The sequence below is a fragment of the Micropterus dolomieu genome, linkage group LG10, assembly GCF_021292245.1.
Source record: "Micropterus dolomieu isolate WLL.071019.BEF.003 ecotype Adirondacks linkage group LG10, ASM2129224v1, whole genome shotgun sequence".
NCBI classification, from domain to species: domain Eukaryota; kingdom Metazoa; phylum Chordata; class Actinopteri; order Centrarchiformes; family Centrarchidae; genus Micropterus; species Micropterus dolomieu.
Window position 1 is genome coordinate 3,381,339 of NC_060159.1, and position 14,264 is coordinate 3,395,602.

The window sequence follows — 14,264 nt, forward strand, 5'->3', positions numbered from 1 at the left end:
GCCATCACACGCAGTGGCTACGACGAGCAGCACGTCGACAACAGGGCCACCACAGCAGCGCAGTCTTTATTACTGTCAAATTATTTCATTATAACGGCTGTGGAATATAGTGCTGCGGATTATTAGACGCGTTTGAACTGGTAAGAGACATTGCTTTCCATTTAACTCGCCATTCAACTCGCTTGTTTATCTGAAGCCAAAAATGAATTACTTTGATTTTTCCAGGTTATAACTATTATTGACATTTCATGAACGTTAAGATGCTTAACGGTAGCCTGTTAGCTTGCTACATCTTTCTCCACCTCCTCTAAATGAACGGCTGTCTGGGCGAGGCGGCGGCTTTTTTTTAGTGCGTTACTCTGTGTGTTTTCAGTGAAATATATAACGTTACACCGGCATACATCTGCCCTGGCTAACTGGAGTGATGAAACAGCACACGAAGCTAATTAGACAAGTAGGTTATCCACGGTCAGCGGCAAAAGAGAAATAATACGTTGTGCTTGTTATCCAACAGGAGGCTTTTAGTTCTCAGAGCTTCTTGACGCATTGGTTTTTGGTCCTCTGCTAGGTTGTTTACCCCCCCCCCCCCACACACACACACACACTTTCTCCCATCATCATCAGCATCTCCTATAGATGCTTAGTGGAGTCAGATGAAGGGCACAACCTCACGTGATTGACAGTGGTACTCTTTTCTGGGATGCATTTAGGCTCCTCTGCATGCCATAGGGAAACCGCAGTGCTCAGTTAACTTTGAGGACCAAGTTGCATTCCTCCACATGAGACGTGTGATGGCATCACTTTAATGCTAGGTACCCAAATTGTATCTTTCCTGATGTGTGGTTGTGATTTCTGGAGGATAACAGGGTGTTTATGACTTGTATGGCCACTTTGTTTTGTTTTCAAAAAGTCAGATACATTGCAGTGTGCTGAGGATATGGAGAGTTTGCTGTGATGCCGTCCCTCCTCCTCCTCCTCTAAGGGAGGTTTCTCCCTCCTTTCCTTTTGTAATTGGGGTTAATTTCTCTCGTCACCTCTTTCACCTTTTAAAACAATGACGGGCGTCCCTCCATCCATTATTTCGGCCCATTAAACCTGGCCTGGTCTGAATCGCAGCCATTTGTTCCATCCGTTGTGTTTGCAAAATTTGTGTAATTGATAGTATCATCAGCCACTGCCATTAGGCGCCCAGCAGTTTCTCTCTTACGTCAGCATTTCTTCCCTTAAGAAGTGTTTTTTAATGAAACAGCTTCTGTTTATTACATGCAACAGACAGCGCCACTTGAACTGAATTTAGGTGGCTCTCTTAAGGGAACACTGCAGCAGCTACAAGTGATACAATGCGATGTGGAGTTGTAATTTCCCCTGCTTTCTTTTGCTTAAGAAGTACTATTATCCCTATTTTCAGAAAGCCATCTTCCTTGTGTTTTAGTTTTGAGCAGTGCCAGCAGCTGGCAGACAGCTCGCTTACCCCACTAAATGTAAGATTGCTGTATGAAGAAGACAAAGCTGCTTATTTTACAAGCATGTGACGTTATGGCCTGGTGAGTTCAGGTGCTGCAAGGTGCAGTGTATGTGAGCACATTATATGTAAGGCTTTGAGGATGGATTTGTCATCAGGCTGCCGGGATAATCTTTATTTAGAAGTAGTGGTTTTCGAAACCACAGGAACCAGTGTGAAATATAATGGTTTGTGTGAGTACAGATCCCATTCTCATGTTCTGAAGATCATTTTATGTCTGTTGGAAGTCTGCATCAGTCCAGGACCTAATGTGAAAAATCCTTACTTCCATGTTTGGGTTAAAATATGGCATTTGTTTTGCAGGAAAAGAGGTCAGGATGAGTTATCAGCTAAGGGCTGCTCCTTTTTATTCTTATACTATACAATAGGATGAGGCATGCATGGCGTCGCTGATGAAAGTCCCGTGTGTTTAGCATGTAGGCCCAGTTAGACAGCTTTAAACGGCTTCTCATCCTCTTACATTGTGGTGAATAGCTGCCAAAGCACTGTGCTCCTAATCACAGTTCACTCCGTCACTGACTGCAGACGGGTGCTTTGTGCTGGCTGTCCCGATCAGGCAGGTTATCACACAGAGGAAGTTAGGCCAGTAGAACACAGGAACTCTAAGGCAGTAGTAGAGCATGTAGGAGTTAAACTTTAAGGGTGATAAATGGTCCCAATAATTAACTTGGAAAAATTCAGTCTGCAATCTGTTTTTAATGTCATGGGCTTGTGGTTTTGTTTTTCAGTGAATCGAAATCTTATGAACATCTCAATATGGCCAAGTACAGTATTCACATCGCAGGCGGTGCAATCTTTTAAAGAAGGTAAAATGTGTCACAACATCCCATTATAAATGAAGCATCGCGGTGCTACAGAGACGCTGCGGCCTACAAATCATTTTCTCCAGACTTAAGGGAACATCCTTGTTTGATACAGACACATCATCAATATTTTAATATTTTTTTTCAGTGAAAATGAAATGCAAAAATTACCATTCCCCCTGAAATCCTCACTCATAAAACAACTGCAATATCTGTCATTATAATTGCAAAACGTTTTTCTTAACACAGTTAAGAACGATTAACACAGGGACAGTCTGAGTACAGAGTATGAATATGTGCCTGCTGATATTCTCAAACACATTTTTAATTAAAGGAGCGCAAACCAGTTGATATACACAGTAGTACGGTTGGAGCTTTTTGGGGCCTGTGAAGCTCTGGGGCCCCACCCCAGTTGCTCCCTTTGACGCTGACCTTGTACTTGACATAACCTGTCCCGTGGTTTTACTCTGGTCTAATATTGTTTATTTTCTCCCTAGCACTATATAATGTTCAACTTCAAAATACTTCATTTTCTTTGGTTGGATGTTGGAAGAATAAAGTACAGAGACCGCTCTAGATACCTTTACATGTTTCCTACTGAAACATGCATGTACTGAACTGTTCACTGGTGTCTCTTTCAGTGTTGGTCCTAACTAGGGCTTGTTTGTCTCTGGCTGACTCTGCTCAGGAGGTTGTGATTTTATTGTGATGTATCTGTGTGCCAATCATCTGAAGGAGGGACATATAGGTACTGGGGTTCAGGTCTGCTGAATACATCATTCCTAATGTCACTCTGTGGCAGGAGCCATTTTGAACAGTTTTAGACCTGGTCCCTGTCTAGTAGCCAGTGCAGAGAGCTGGCAGCACCCATGGTAAAGCTCTAATCTTCATCATTTCACAACTTTATGTAACCTCCAATCTCTGTAACTGCACACGTTCCAGCAGCAAGCATGAATTCTGGGAGCATTTTACCTTTGTTTGGTGGCGAATAAAGGGTCTGAGGTGAATCACATTTTAATTCAGGGTTATTTCTGCAATTAATGATTAGTTTCATTATCAATTATAGCTATTGTTTTTTAAAATTAAATAGTTAAGTCTATAAAATGTTTGCTTGTTTTGTCCTAAAATCAGCCCCAAACCCCCAAATGTTCAATTTATAATATCCTGACATTTAGGAAGCAGGAACCAGCAAATATTTGGTGTGTTACTTGATAAATGACTTAATGAATTGTCAGTAGTTGTTTGTGAGCTCATTCTTAACTTTTGGAAACAGCATGTGGAACTAAATAGGCTAGTCTGAGTTCAAAGTTCGACTTCGTAGCATCTCTGAGCTTTCAAGTCTCATAGTCTTCTTTAGTGAACGGTAACATTGTCAGTCAGTGCTAATTAACTGATCAAAATCATTAGATTAGGCACATTTTTTAAAGGATTAATCACTTTAATCACTTTTATGTGCTACTGAATGTGAATATTTGCTGTCACACGAGATCTTTTGGTTTTACACTGCAATTTGAGTATGCGTGGGTACTGGGAAATTATGATTATATTATATACTAGCAGAGTATCTGTTTATGTACATATTTAAATATTTTCTGCAGTTTTATGGGATAAATAATGTATTTATTAAACATGGAAAATCAAGAACAAAAAATTGGCAGGTGGTGAAAATAAACTGAATTGCGTCAGTATAATGAACTAATCATTTTAGCACTGTTCAGGACTGCCGCACTGATTGCGCAGGTCTTAGCTCAGGGGAAAGGAGCCTGAGACCCAGGGACCAACCACACAATTTAAAGAAATATCCACGTGGAGAACAAATCTCAAAAGTTTAATAATGAAAAAATGCCTCTTTGATAGCAAACAAGTGCCTCTTCAAAAAGGTTAAACAATGGGGTTTTAATGAGGCAAGGAAACTGTTACACAAACGACACCAAAGACTGCCCTGGTACAGGCACTAAGGGGTGTTCAGTTTCAGAAAACTCAATGACTTTCAATGACAAACAAGAGAGACAGCAAAGAAACCTCAGAGGGACTTACAGGACTGAGCTTCAGGCTGACTGTCTGCTGAAGTGAGTTCTGCACCAAGCAGAGGAAGGCTTAGAATACCCTGGGTGTGCAGTTCCCCTCCTCTCTTATCAAAATGAATGAATGGGGAAAAGGAAAATGAAATAGCAGCAAATATGTATGAATGAGGGACTGCTACAATGTGGTTATAAAGTATTCAGTTAACAAAGAATCAGACTTGCCAGTAGTTCTCATTAAACCTCTACACAGAGAATAAATGTACGCTGAGATACAAATACACTACTAACCCGGGCTAACCATCATCTGGTGGAGTTTGCTCAGTTATCAAGGAGCTGCAACTTAAGTCACAGAACAGGTGATCAGCCGAAGTTCATTACTTAATGGGTTAGACTGTGAGATGCTTCTGAAAGCGCTGGGAAAAGCTAGTTAGTGGACCTTGAGTTTTTTTGTCAGGACTGAACTTTTGTTCCTTCACATTTGTTACTATGTACAGGTAAGTGCAAATAGATAAACAGCATTTATGCACAAGTTAAACTGTTATTTAAAATTGTACACAGGAGGTTGTGTCGTGGTTGGCATTGTGCTGTAGCAAGTAGTTCAAGAGTGTGCAGTGCAAAGAATGTTAGTATGTAATAAGTTACTGCATATACAGAGGTCAATGATGTGTTCCTCTTCATGGATAGAGTATAAGCAAAGCATACACAGTTTTCTTAGATGGATAGTTTATTGTTCATTATTGTCAGTCTCTGCTCAATCTTTAAGTTACAAAAGAACTTATCAAAGTAGATTTCAGTGTTTTCACATGAATGATTAAATATGGCCCCGCCCATCCCGTCTCATTAGCTAAAGTTGAGAGGAGCCTCCCTCTGCGGGAGAGTCCAGTCCAGGAGTTGATGTCATCACATGGAGCTTGCGGTGGGTCAGATGGCCCTGGCTCAGGCATTTGGCACTGTGTGGACAGTCAGCCGCTCCTACGCGCTCAGCGTCACGCCAGGACCCCAGAGGTCCGAAAGACCCTACAACAATGTTGTCCTTTGTGTCACGCTTCCAGTGGAGAGGGATGAGATTTCTCTCTTCTCCCTCTCTCTCTGTCTTCTTTTTCCCCCTGCGGTCCCTGGCTAAGTTGTGACGTACTCGCAGGCTCAAACGAAGTCATTGTTGCAGATGAATAAATGTTGAAGTAAGGATGAATGCAAGCTGTGACATAGCTGCCGGGGACGTACGCTGACGTGTGAGAGCAGATCTACAGATCATATGATCACCTCGGAACGCGTACAGCCCCTCCAGCATCCTCATATCACAACGGCTAGTTTTCTTTTCACTCTGCTAATTAAAAAGTCAGAGGTTTCACTGTCGCATATTTTAGCGTTTTACACGCTCCATAAGCTCCGTTAAAAAGAAGAAGAATGTTTACGAGGCAGGCACATGCCACTGGGTCATTGTGGCAGCGATATCATGAAAGGAAATGATGTGTGAAAGCGATGCACTTGCACGAAAGCTTGTCAAAACCGGGGCTCATGGAGATGTCCGTCTTGGGGGTGTTTCTTCAAAGGAATTCAATTAGCAGGATTTGTTTGTCTTGCTTCAAGGAGCCGGAGCAACACAGATCCTATCACGCTGATAGCATCACGCGCTAGCTCTCATCTTTGTGTTTGCTTATGTGTGCGCTGGCTCCAAATGTGCAAAGTCAGTTGCTGGTCGTCGAGTGTGGCTTCATTTCCTCTGAAAACAATCACAGTTGCTCATTTACATCTGGAGCACAGGCGAGGCATGAGAGCACCAGCAGCTCTCATATCCTGCTCCACATTTTCCATTTTTAATCTTCCTCGTTTTTTTTCTTAATCTCTCCAATTCCATTCAGCTCTCAAGTCCATTTAGCCTTTATTCTGAAGTTCAATAGTGCACTGGAGTGCCTCAGTCTATATTTAAAACCTTACCACTGAATAAATCGAGCAGAAATCCTTTAATTCTGCCAGCCGCCACCCAGCCCTAAAGTTTATACTGCTGCTGAAGCAGTGGAATGGCAATGGTAGGTTCCTAGAACAGGTTTCCTCCATATGTGGGTGTCTGAGCAGCCAGCCAGAGATCCAAGCCATCATGTGGTGGTTAGAGAAGCAGCTAGCAGAGGAAGCTTTCTGACTTTGTCTCTAACTGTGTCAGCTGCAGTGATGTTCACTGTGATGTAGAAACCTATCTAAGGCAATCCAGATTAAGACCCAGACTGCAAGTTGACTGTTACGCTGTATGGAAATGAATTGAAGACTGAAGATGGGGAGAATATACCAGCATGCTTTGGAATATGGCTGATGGTAATGTAGTGTATATATGGTATGTGGTAAATGGGCCAAAACATGTCTGAAAGCGCACGCGTTCCTAGGCAAATACACACGTTGGTGTTTTGCTGTTGTATTGTAGGGGTGGGAATCCCAGGGACCTCAGGATACGATATGATACACAATACATGGCCACAATACCAGGAACATCACGATCCAGCAATTCTGCGATAATCAATATATTGCTAGACAGTCACGATATCTAACTATGAATACAAAATGCCTGCAAAAAGGTCAGTTTTTTCTCTATTTATTGGCTGCAAATTAGGGTTAGACAATGTGTGGGGAGAAGAGATTTCCGAGGAAGGTTCCAAGCATATTTAAAACTTTAAAAAATAATGTTCGTGGTGATTGAAACCTGTCACTCTGGATGTTAAGCATGAGAAGCAAAATGTTTTCTCAAAATTATATTATCGCGATCGCAATGCTAACGTCCGATTCCCATTACATGTTAGCATTGACCTAACTGTCAAAGCGCTATTTTTTTTTTTATTTATTTATATGATGGGCTGGAAACATGATACTGTATCAAACATGAATCATGTATAACAATATATTCTTGTATCGACTTTTTGGCACACCCTTATATTGTATTTGGTGCGTGCTCCTTTCTCTCTGGACTCGCTTTACATTGATGTTCAACAGTACCATTTTTAGAGGCAGATCACAGTAGCTTTAATAGACCAGCATGCAATGCAGCCACAGCTTGCAGGTTTGCAGATGTATTACAGATAGTGTGAAAAGGTTTGGAATGGCACATTTGATGTGTCTCACTTTAAAAAAAATACTACTGGGGTTGCCGTCTTTTCCTACACTTAGAAAAGCTTTTTAGTCAGTAGGTATTCTGGTTAAGACTGGGTATCATTTCAAATGTTTTGATATTAGATCCTATGCGTTGCCTGACTTACAGATACAGATACCAACAATCTTTCATGCCTTACTTTGAAGAATATAAAGGTGTTTTTCTGCAAAGCTATTTTCAGCTACTACAAGAAGCCAAATTTCTCAATTGTGGTCCAAACACAAGACGCTACTCGAGAAGTGTTCCGTTTATAGAGATTTAAATCTAGAACAATCTGATAGAAGAATATGCAAAGATTGCGAAACTGCAAGCCCAAGCAAAAGCAGACATATTTTTGTCACTACCAAAACAGCATTTGAGGTATATGCAAAGACTCATAATCACAAGAAAACAGAACGGTCTTGGGTTAGTGGGTATCAAATATATAAATTACATTGTTTCATCTCTAAATAACTTCCAGAAAATGAACTGTGTTGAACAGTAGAAGTTCAAACCTATCCAAACAACATCTAATGGGAGGATAAATACTCAGAAATATGTGGCCTGTATCTGCACAGTGGTTCTTCAGTAACCGTTAGTGTCATGTGGGCGTCGTTCTTCACGCTCAACTGACGGGCAAGATAGACAATACACCTCACTACGCTTTATTATTTATTAATGATATGTTTACCGCTGTGGCAGGCAGACTGATGACAAGTGTTTGTATTTTGAGGGGGAAAACAAAGTCCTTTCTGTACGTATGTTCATGGCCTGGAGAGTTTTCATACATAATTAGCTTGCTATGAATTTTCCAGCTGCGTGTAATGTCATGTGTGGGTTACAAAGGCCATATTTTGTCCCAGCAAAGCCTCCCTGTGCTGCACGTGGATGATGCTGTTAGAAAATCTGCATTGCAAAAAAGCTGTTATGTTTTATGGTCTTTATGAATTTCTATGTGGACACAGATTTCCACACGGAGCACAGTGGAAGAGTGGCTGTTTATCTCAGATAGGAGTTAGTGAGGTTCTGTTATGGTCCCTTTCCACTGCAGCAGTAAATAGTCTCCAGAACTCTCCTGCCTGTCTGCCCTCGGTGTTACGCTCGGCTCTCCGTTTGACTGTGCAGCGTCATTTCTCTGCATTACTGATGCAGCTGCACAACGCTGACAAAGGAGAGGATTGCTTTTCCTGGCAATGGGGTCATGCTCGCGCCAGACCTCAACCTTCACCTTCACAGGGATGCTCTGTCACATGTTAAAAAGCCAGAGATGATCATTTGTACTGCAGCCATTTTGGATATTATAATCAGGGTTGGATAGAGCATGTCATCCAGAATCTGGATGTTTATCATTTCACAGATTCCCCTGTGAACAAAGAAAAGGATCCAAATCATTCGTAATGAGAAATGACATACTGAGTTATCTATCTCTTTAAAGGCAGTGGGTCCCAACCTTCTCAGCTTTTAACCTTTAAATGGACAACATGTGATCCCTTGGCCTTGTCACAGGTTGAATTTGTCTATGAGTTGCAGGAAAAAGTGATATTCCCTTCTCAGATTGTTTTATTGAGAGGGAAAGCTGTCCAGGATTTCCGAATAAAAAATCATTTAAAATAATAACATAATTAGCTTTTGTAGAAAATGTTTGAAAATGAAAATGACCGATTTTCAACAACAACTTTGAGTCCAGGGGCCTGGACCACAAAGCGAGTTCAACATACCAGGATATATTTTAGTTATCTGGCTTCACTAACACTAACAATCGCGGTCGGGATAAGCTGTACCACGAAGCTGGTTATCAACTCGGTAAGTCAACCCAGGGTTTCCCAATCCAGCCCTGAGCGCTTTCACATAAAAGAGGCGGTGTTAGCAGCAGATGACCAATCACAGACATGAACAAGTCCTTAATGACAAAATGTATGACTGGACAAATATTCTTTTATTTGTCACAAAATGCAAATACATGCAGGGTCATTCTGAAATGTTGCTTACAAATTGTTTGTGTCTTGTCTTTCACTCACACACGTTGATAGGAGATTTTATACAGATCACCCTCTTCTGCCGTCAGTCATTCAGGAGTTCCCCTCACAGAGTGTTGTTCAGGGTGGCCGCTGTGGGAACAACATCAGTTAGTAATTCTGTCTTCCTATGAACACACAAAAGCTTCTCAGTGTTCGCTCTTGAACGGAATAACCACTCTCCTTTTTGCTACCTCCGTAATGCTGCAAATCCCTCTCTCATGTAGTGTAGATGCAGACAGCCAGTGCAGGTGGAGTACAGCCTAATGTGCTGTGAGGAGAATTGTTCATTTTAATCCACTCCTCAGCAGTGTCTGTCAGTCAGCCTCACAGTGAGGGTTCGTAGCCCACTGGCAGTCCTGACCTGTCAATCAAATCACATCACAAATCACACACAGGGCTCATGGGAATGAGGATGAAACATTTTTTATTTAATTAGTGTTGTCTTGCATGTCGTGACCTTACCGTGAACCGCCTGACAATGATTCAGAAAAAACAGAGACTGAATATATTATCACTACTGAACTACCCCACAGTCTGCAGGGTTGCTCTAAATCCATGTAAAGGCTGTAGCCTACAGCTGTACATTTTGCAAATGCAGCTGTTATTGAAATGGCAAAGTGCCCTACTTACCCTTTAGAGACTAGACCTGAAATGAACCAGAAGTGGGTGGCTGAAAGCGAGTTTTATGTTAAACTGTATAAGGCACGGTGCATCTGAGCGGCACCTCTGGCTCGGACCAGGCCCCCAAAGAATATGAGTGGCTATGGTCGAAGGTGGGCAGCCAGTGGGGGAGTGTGTCCCTGTACTGAAATACAGTATTATCCTGCACTACCCATGGATGTATTGAAGTGGATACAGCGAGGCGGGGCTATGAAAGCTGTCCAGTGGCTGAACGCTATGCCCAAAAAATCACGTTGCGATTATTTGACAGAAATTGCGGGTTTTAGTGAGAATGATATATTTCCATTTTCACAGAAAAAATGTAAAAATGGTGATGATGTGATTTTTTTGTTAGGGTCTGTACCAAACAAGCATGATCCATCTGGAGGATATGATTTCTAGCTTCATTTATAATGGCATGTTGTGACACATTTGACCTGGGATTTGGGTATTTCACTTGGCCATATTGCTATTTCTATAATATTTTCATTAACTGTTCAGCCCTTCTTCGGGATGTAAAAAAGATGTGTGTATGTATGTGTGTATATATATATATATATATATATATATATATATATATATATATATATACTGCTGATGATGACATATATAAACTTTCTAGCTGTGATCTCAGTATTGCTGTTATTACAGAAATGTCTGAAATTGGCGCGACCAATCGACATGTTCATGCTGTGTCGAGCTGTGATCTTCAGCCTAGCCCGTGAACATCTTGGGCTTATAGATATATGTCTATTAAAAACTGAAAAAACAACGATTTCAAAAAAACTACTGAACAAATGAAGCTAGCCACGAGAAATACTGTTGATAATGGATCTGTCCCAAGGCTGTATTTTTTACTGTAAATGTCAATGGGATTTTGAATGAGGTTTTCTTAATTCTGGGGCCGGTTTCATAAAGATACTTTGACCTTTGCTTAAATCAAACCTATAGTTAGACTTCAGATAGATGTCTAAATTCAACTTCTGATAGATACGTCAATCCGCTCAACTTCATTTACTTCAGCAGAAAATGAACTGTCTAAAATCTTGAATAGCGCTGACCCTGTTATCAAGACCCTAAACAGAGAAAAACAGCATATGCTCTTTCACTTTGGGTAAGCTAGAACCAGAGAATGTTTGGCACTCCAGCTTGATAAACTACTTGAAAAATTTACTGATTATTGAAATTATTGTTGAGTAATTTGTACTATAGGAGTACCAGAGTAGACAAATGATATGATTTAGCAGGAGCTGTAATAGACACATAGGCCTAAATGGAATTGGCGGTGACTCTACTCATGGGCAAACAGGGAGAAATGCACAAAGCCTGATTTTTCTGCTTGAACTCTGGCTGTACAGTTCAGTACATTCAGTGCCTGCCTTCCTGCCCACTGTCCCTCAGTGGCAGCTCAACACATCGAGAGCAGTCTTCTCTTTGGACCCTGCTGTGTCTCTGGCCAGTTCCGTAGCCCACTCATCTGTCCCAGTAGCCGAGCAGCAGCATCAGAATAACTGAGCTCGTTGTGCCTTGGCCGGTCATGAGCGACTGAGTGACTTTCCCCCGCAGCCTCAGTGCCATTATGTTTTATTGGAGGAGGCTGCTGATGAAAAGAGAGAGTCGGTTCTCCGTCTACGGCCAGGGGCTCCACAGCAAATCCTGCTGGGACCCTGTCGCCATGACTGCGCCGGGCGACGGGGAGAGAGCGGAGGAAGGAGGCCACAAAGTGAACGCAGACATGTGGAGCAGCCAAATGGCAATTTTCTGTTGGTAAAGAAGACTTAAATCACATGTTTCACTCACACACTGAGGTCAGCTCGAGTATTTTGGGACACCCTCACAGTTCTTATGCACAGATCCCCAAAATAGACACGCTGTAACCTACCACTGAAAAAAAACTGTTTTGTTTCTGTCAAAACATTTAAATACAACTGGTGATTTACTCACGCCCCGCTATAGTAAGAGCTGTTTTGAAACGGTACTTTCTGCCCTGCTGAATATAATTTTGAAGAAAGGGGAACAGGTGTGTGTGTCATTCATAAATGTAAGAAAATAACACCACAGACTTAACTAGAAAGGAAGTGTCAACCCACATCTCTTATCATCCTGTTGTCCTCATCTTTTCTTTTTTCTCTTTCTTGTTTCCTCTGTTTTCTTCTGCTTTGTCTCTTTTTGTTATCTGTTTAAAGGCAGCGAGGTCAAAGCAGGCAGCACTTTGCTTCACTCTGCCATTCAGCTGTTAACACTGGGGGATTTTAAATGTAATTGTAAGTGGTGTGTGTGTGTGTGTGTGTGTGTGTGTGTGTGTGCGCGCGCGCGTGTGGTCAAGAGTGCAGCTGATGACATAATATCTGCACTGACAGTCTAATGACCATTGCATTTGAGCATGATCATCTTCTTTGCCAAATAACAAGCTGCACACAAACTAATGAATAATTTTCATGATTGTTTCCCATCATGCCCTGCTTCACGTGTATTGATCTTGTGCAGAAAAAAAAATCAGCTCACTTTGATTTAATGTACCGTTCAGTCGGTTGAGACCGAATTCAGCCAATAACAGGAAATTATTTTGTAATAGACCCTCTACATACACAAACCACCAGCAGCAGTAGAAGCAGTAGCAGTATTTTCTACGTGGGTGTCTGCTGTTGCAGAACAAATAGTTGCATCACGTCGTCGAAGCCTGCTTGCAGTTGCAGCGTTATTACCGCTACGCTCCGGCAATCATTGAAGCCACAGAGACAGATTAAATTAGATTAGCAGGGCTGAGCTTTAAAGTCAAATCTGCAGCTAATGGGTTCTAACATATTTGGCAGCAGTGACAGCGTGTCTTTTGTAAATAAAGGGCAGTTAGGAGGCGTGCCATGCAGTTAACCCGGGCCCTCCTGCCACACAAAGACTCAATTGTGTAATTCTGCTGTCAGTCAAAGAGCTGGCAGCCACTGTAAAGTTTATGCAAGCCTGGTGGAGATATATCTGGGATATAAAAGTTGCCATGCAGTGTGTCAGAAATGTCCTTTATTGTTTAGTTTATGGTTTACTTTCTGTCCTCACAGTTGTAAAGTTTAGCACATATTCTGTTATTGAAGGCTCTCTCAATGAGACATCAGCTCAGTGCTAAAATGACTAAAGCACAACGTTGTCAATTATTTCAGAATGGGTTTGTTTTTCCAAAAGGGAGGGAAATCTTATACTTTGTACTCCACTGCATTTATTCGACAGCTAGTTACTTTTCTTATGTAGATTTTACATTTTAAAAAGCGATACATCCATGATGATGGGCTAAACCAGCGGTTTCCAACCTTTTTTGGCTTGTGACCCCTTACAAGCAGAGTGTTTTCGGGACCCCATGGCTGTAAGTGTGTTCCCATCCGTTAATGCTCATTTTGAATTTGCGCATAAAAAACCTGATTGGAAACACTACACATTTTGAGAAAGTGTTGCAAGTTTACACTTGGCTGAGGTGGAAACGTTGGCGCATCAATGAAAGCAAAATGTGACAGAGTGCTGTGGAAACAGTGAATAAGTCATGACGTACATGAAGCATGTGACTTTAATGTCCCTTGAAGCTCCTGCTCCACTGAAGAGACAGACAAACAGAGGTTTGACATGTGTTCCCACACACTACCCCGATGTGCCAACTGTAGTGGGTACAAACGCACATGAATTAGCATTCTCACCTGCCGTTTTTCTGGAAATTTGGTTTAAATTTGGATGGAAACTTGACTTATGGCTTGTTAGCTGTTCTGACAAAGAGACAACTCCCCACTTAACTTCTCACATAACATAAGGAGGAAAAAAGGAGCGTCTTTATACCCCATTCATTTTCTCAAGACCCTTCAGATTTATGTCATGACCCCTGTGTTGGGAACCAATGGATTGAACTAACTGTATACAAAAGTAGTTAAAGCGAGCTCAACATAGTGATAATATATTAATCACATGGGCTATTTTTGTGCAGAGCGATACTTTAAGTACATTTAACTGATGCTACTTCTGTACTTTTACTTAAGTAGGATTTTGGCCACAGGACTATTACTTGTAAGGAAGTTCTTTGTACTTAGTTGTATTAGTACTTTATGCTGATTTGCCTGATTAGAATCACTGTCAATTCCATGTATGTGT

At 41.5% G+C, this 14,264-nt stretch overlaps 1 protein-coding gene across 7 annotated transcripts in view; it reads left to right on the plus strand.

The window, feature by feature from the left end:
* The window catches only part of fynb (FYN proto-oncogene, Src family tyrosine kinase b), a 79,197-nt gene continuing 64,933 nt past the window's right edge, over nucleotides 1-14,264 (plus strand). For 4 of the 7 annotated variants that reach the window (XM_046060154.1, XM_046060153.1, XM_046060158.1 and 1 more), the window contains exon 1: nucleotides 1-140. The gene's annotated coding sequence lies outside the window, so the exon portion shown is untranslated. Of the gene's footprint in view, nucleotides 141-2,250; nucleotides 2,329-14,264 lie in introns of all 7 variants that reach the window. The other 3 variants (XM_046060156.1, XM_046060155.1, XM_046060157.1) reach the window with 2 other exon arrangements.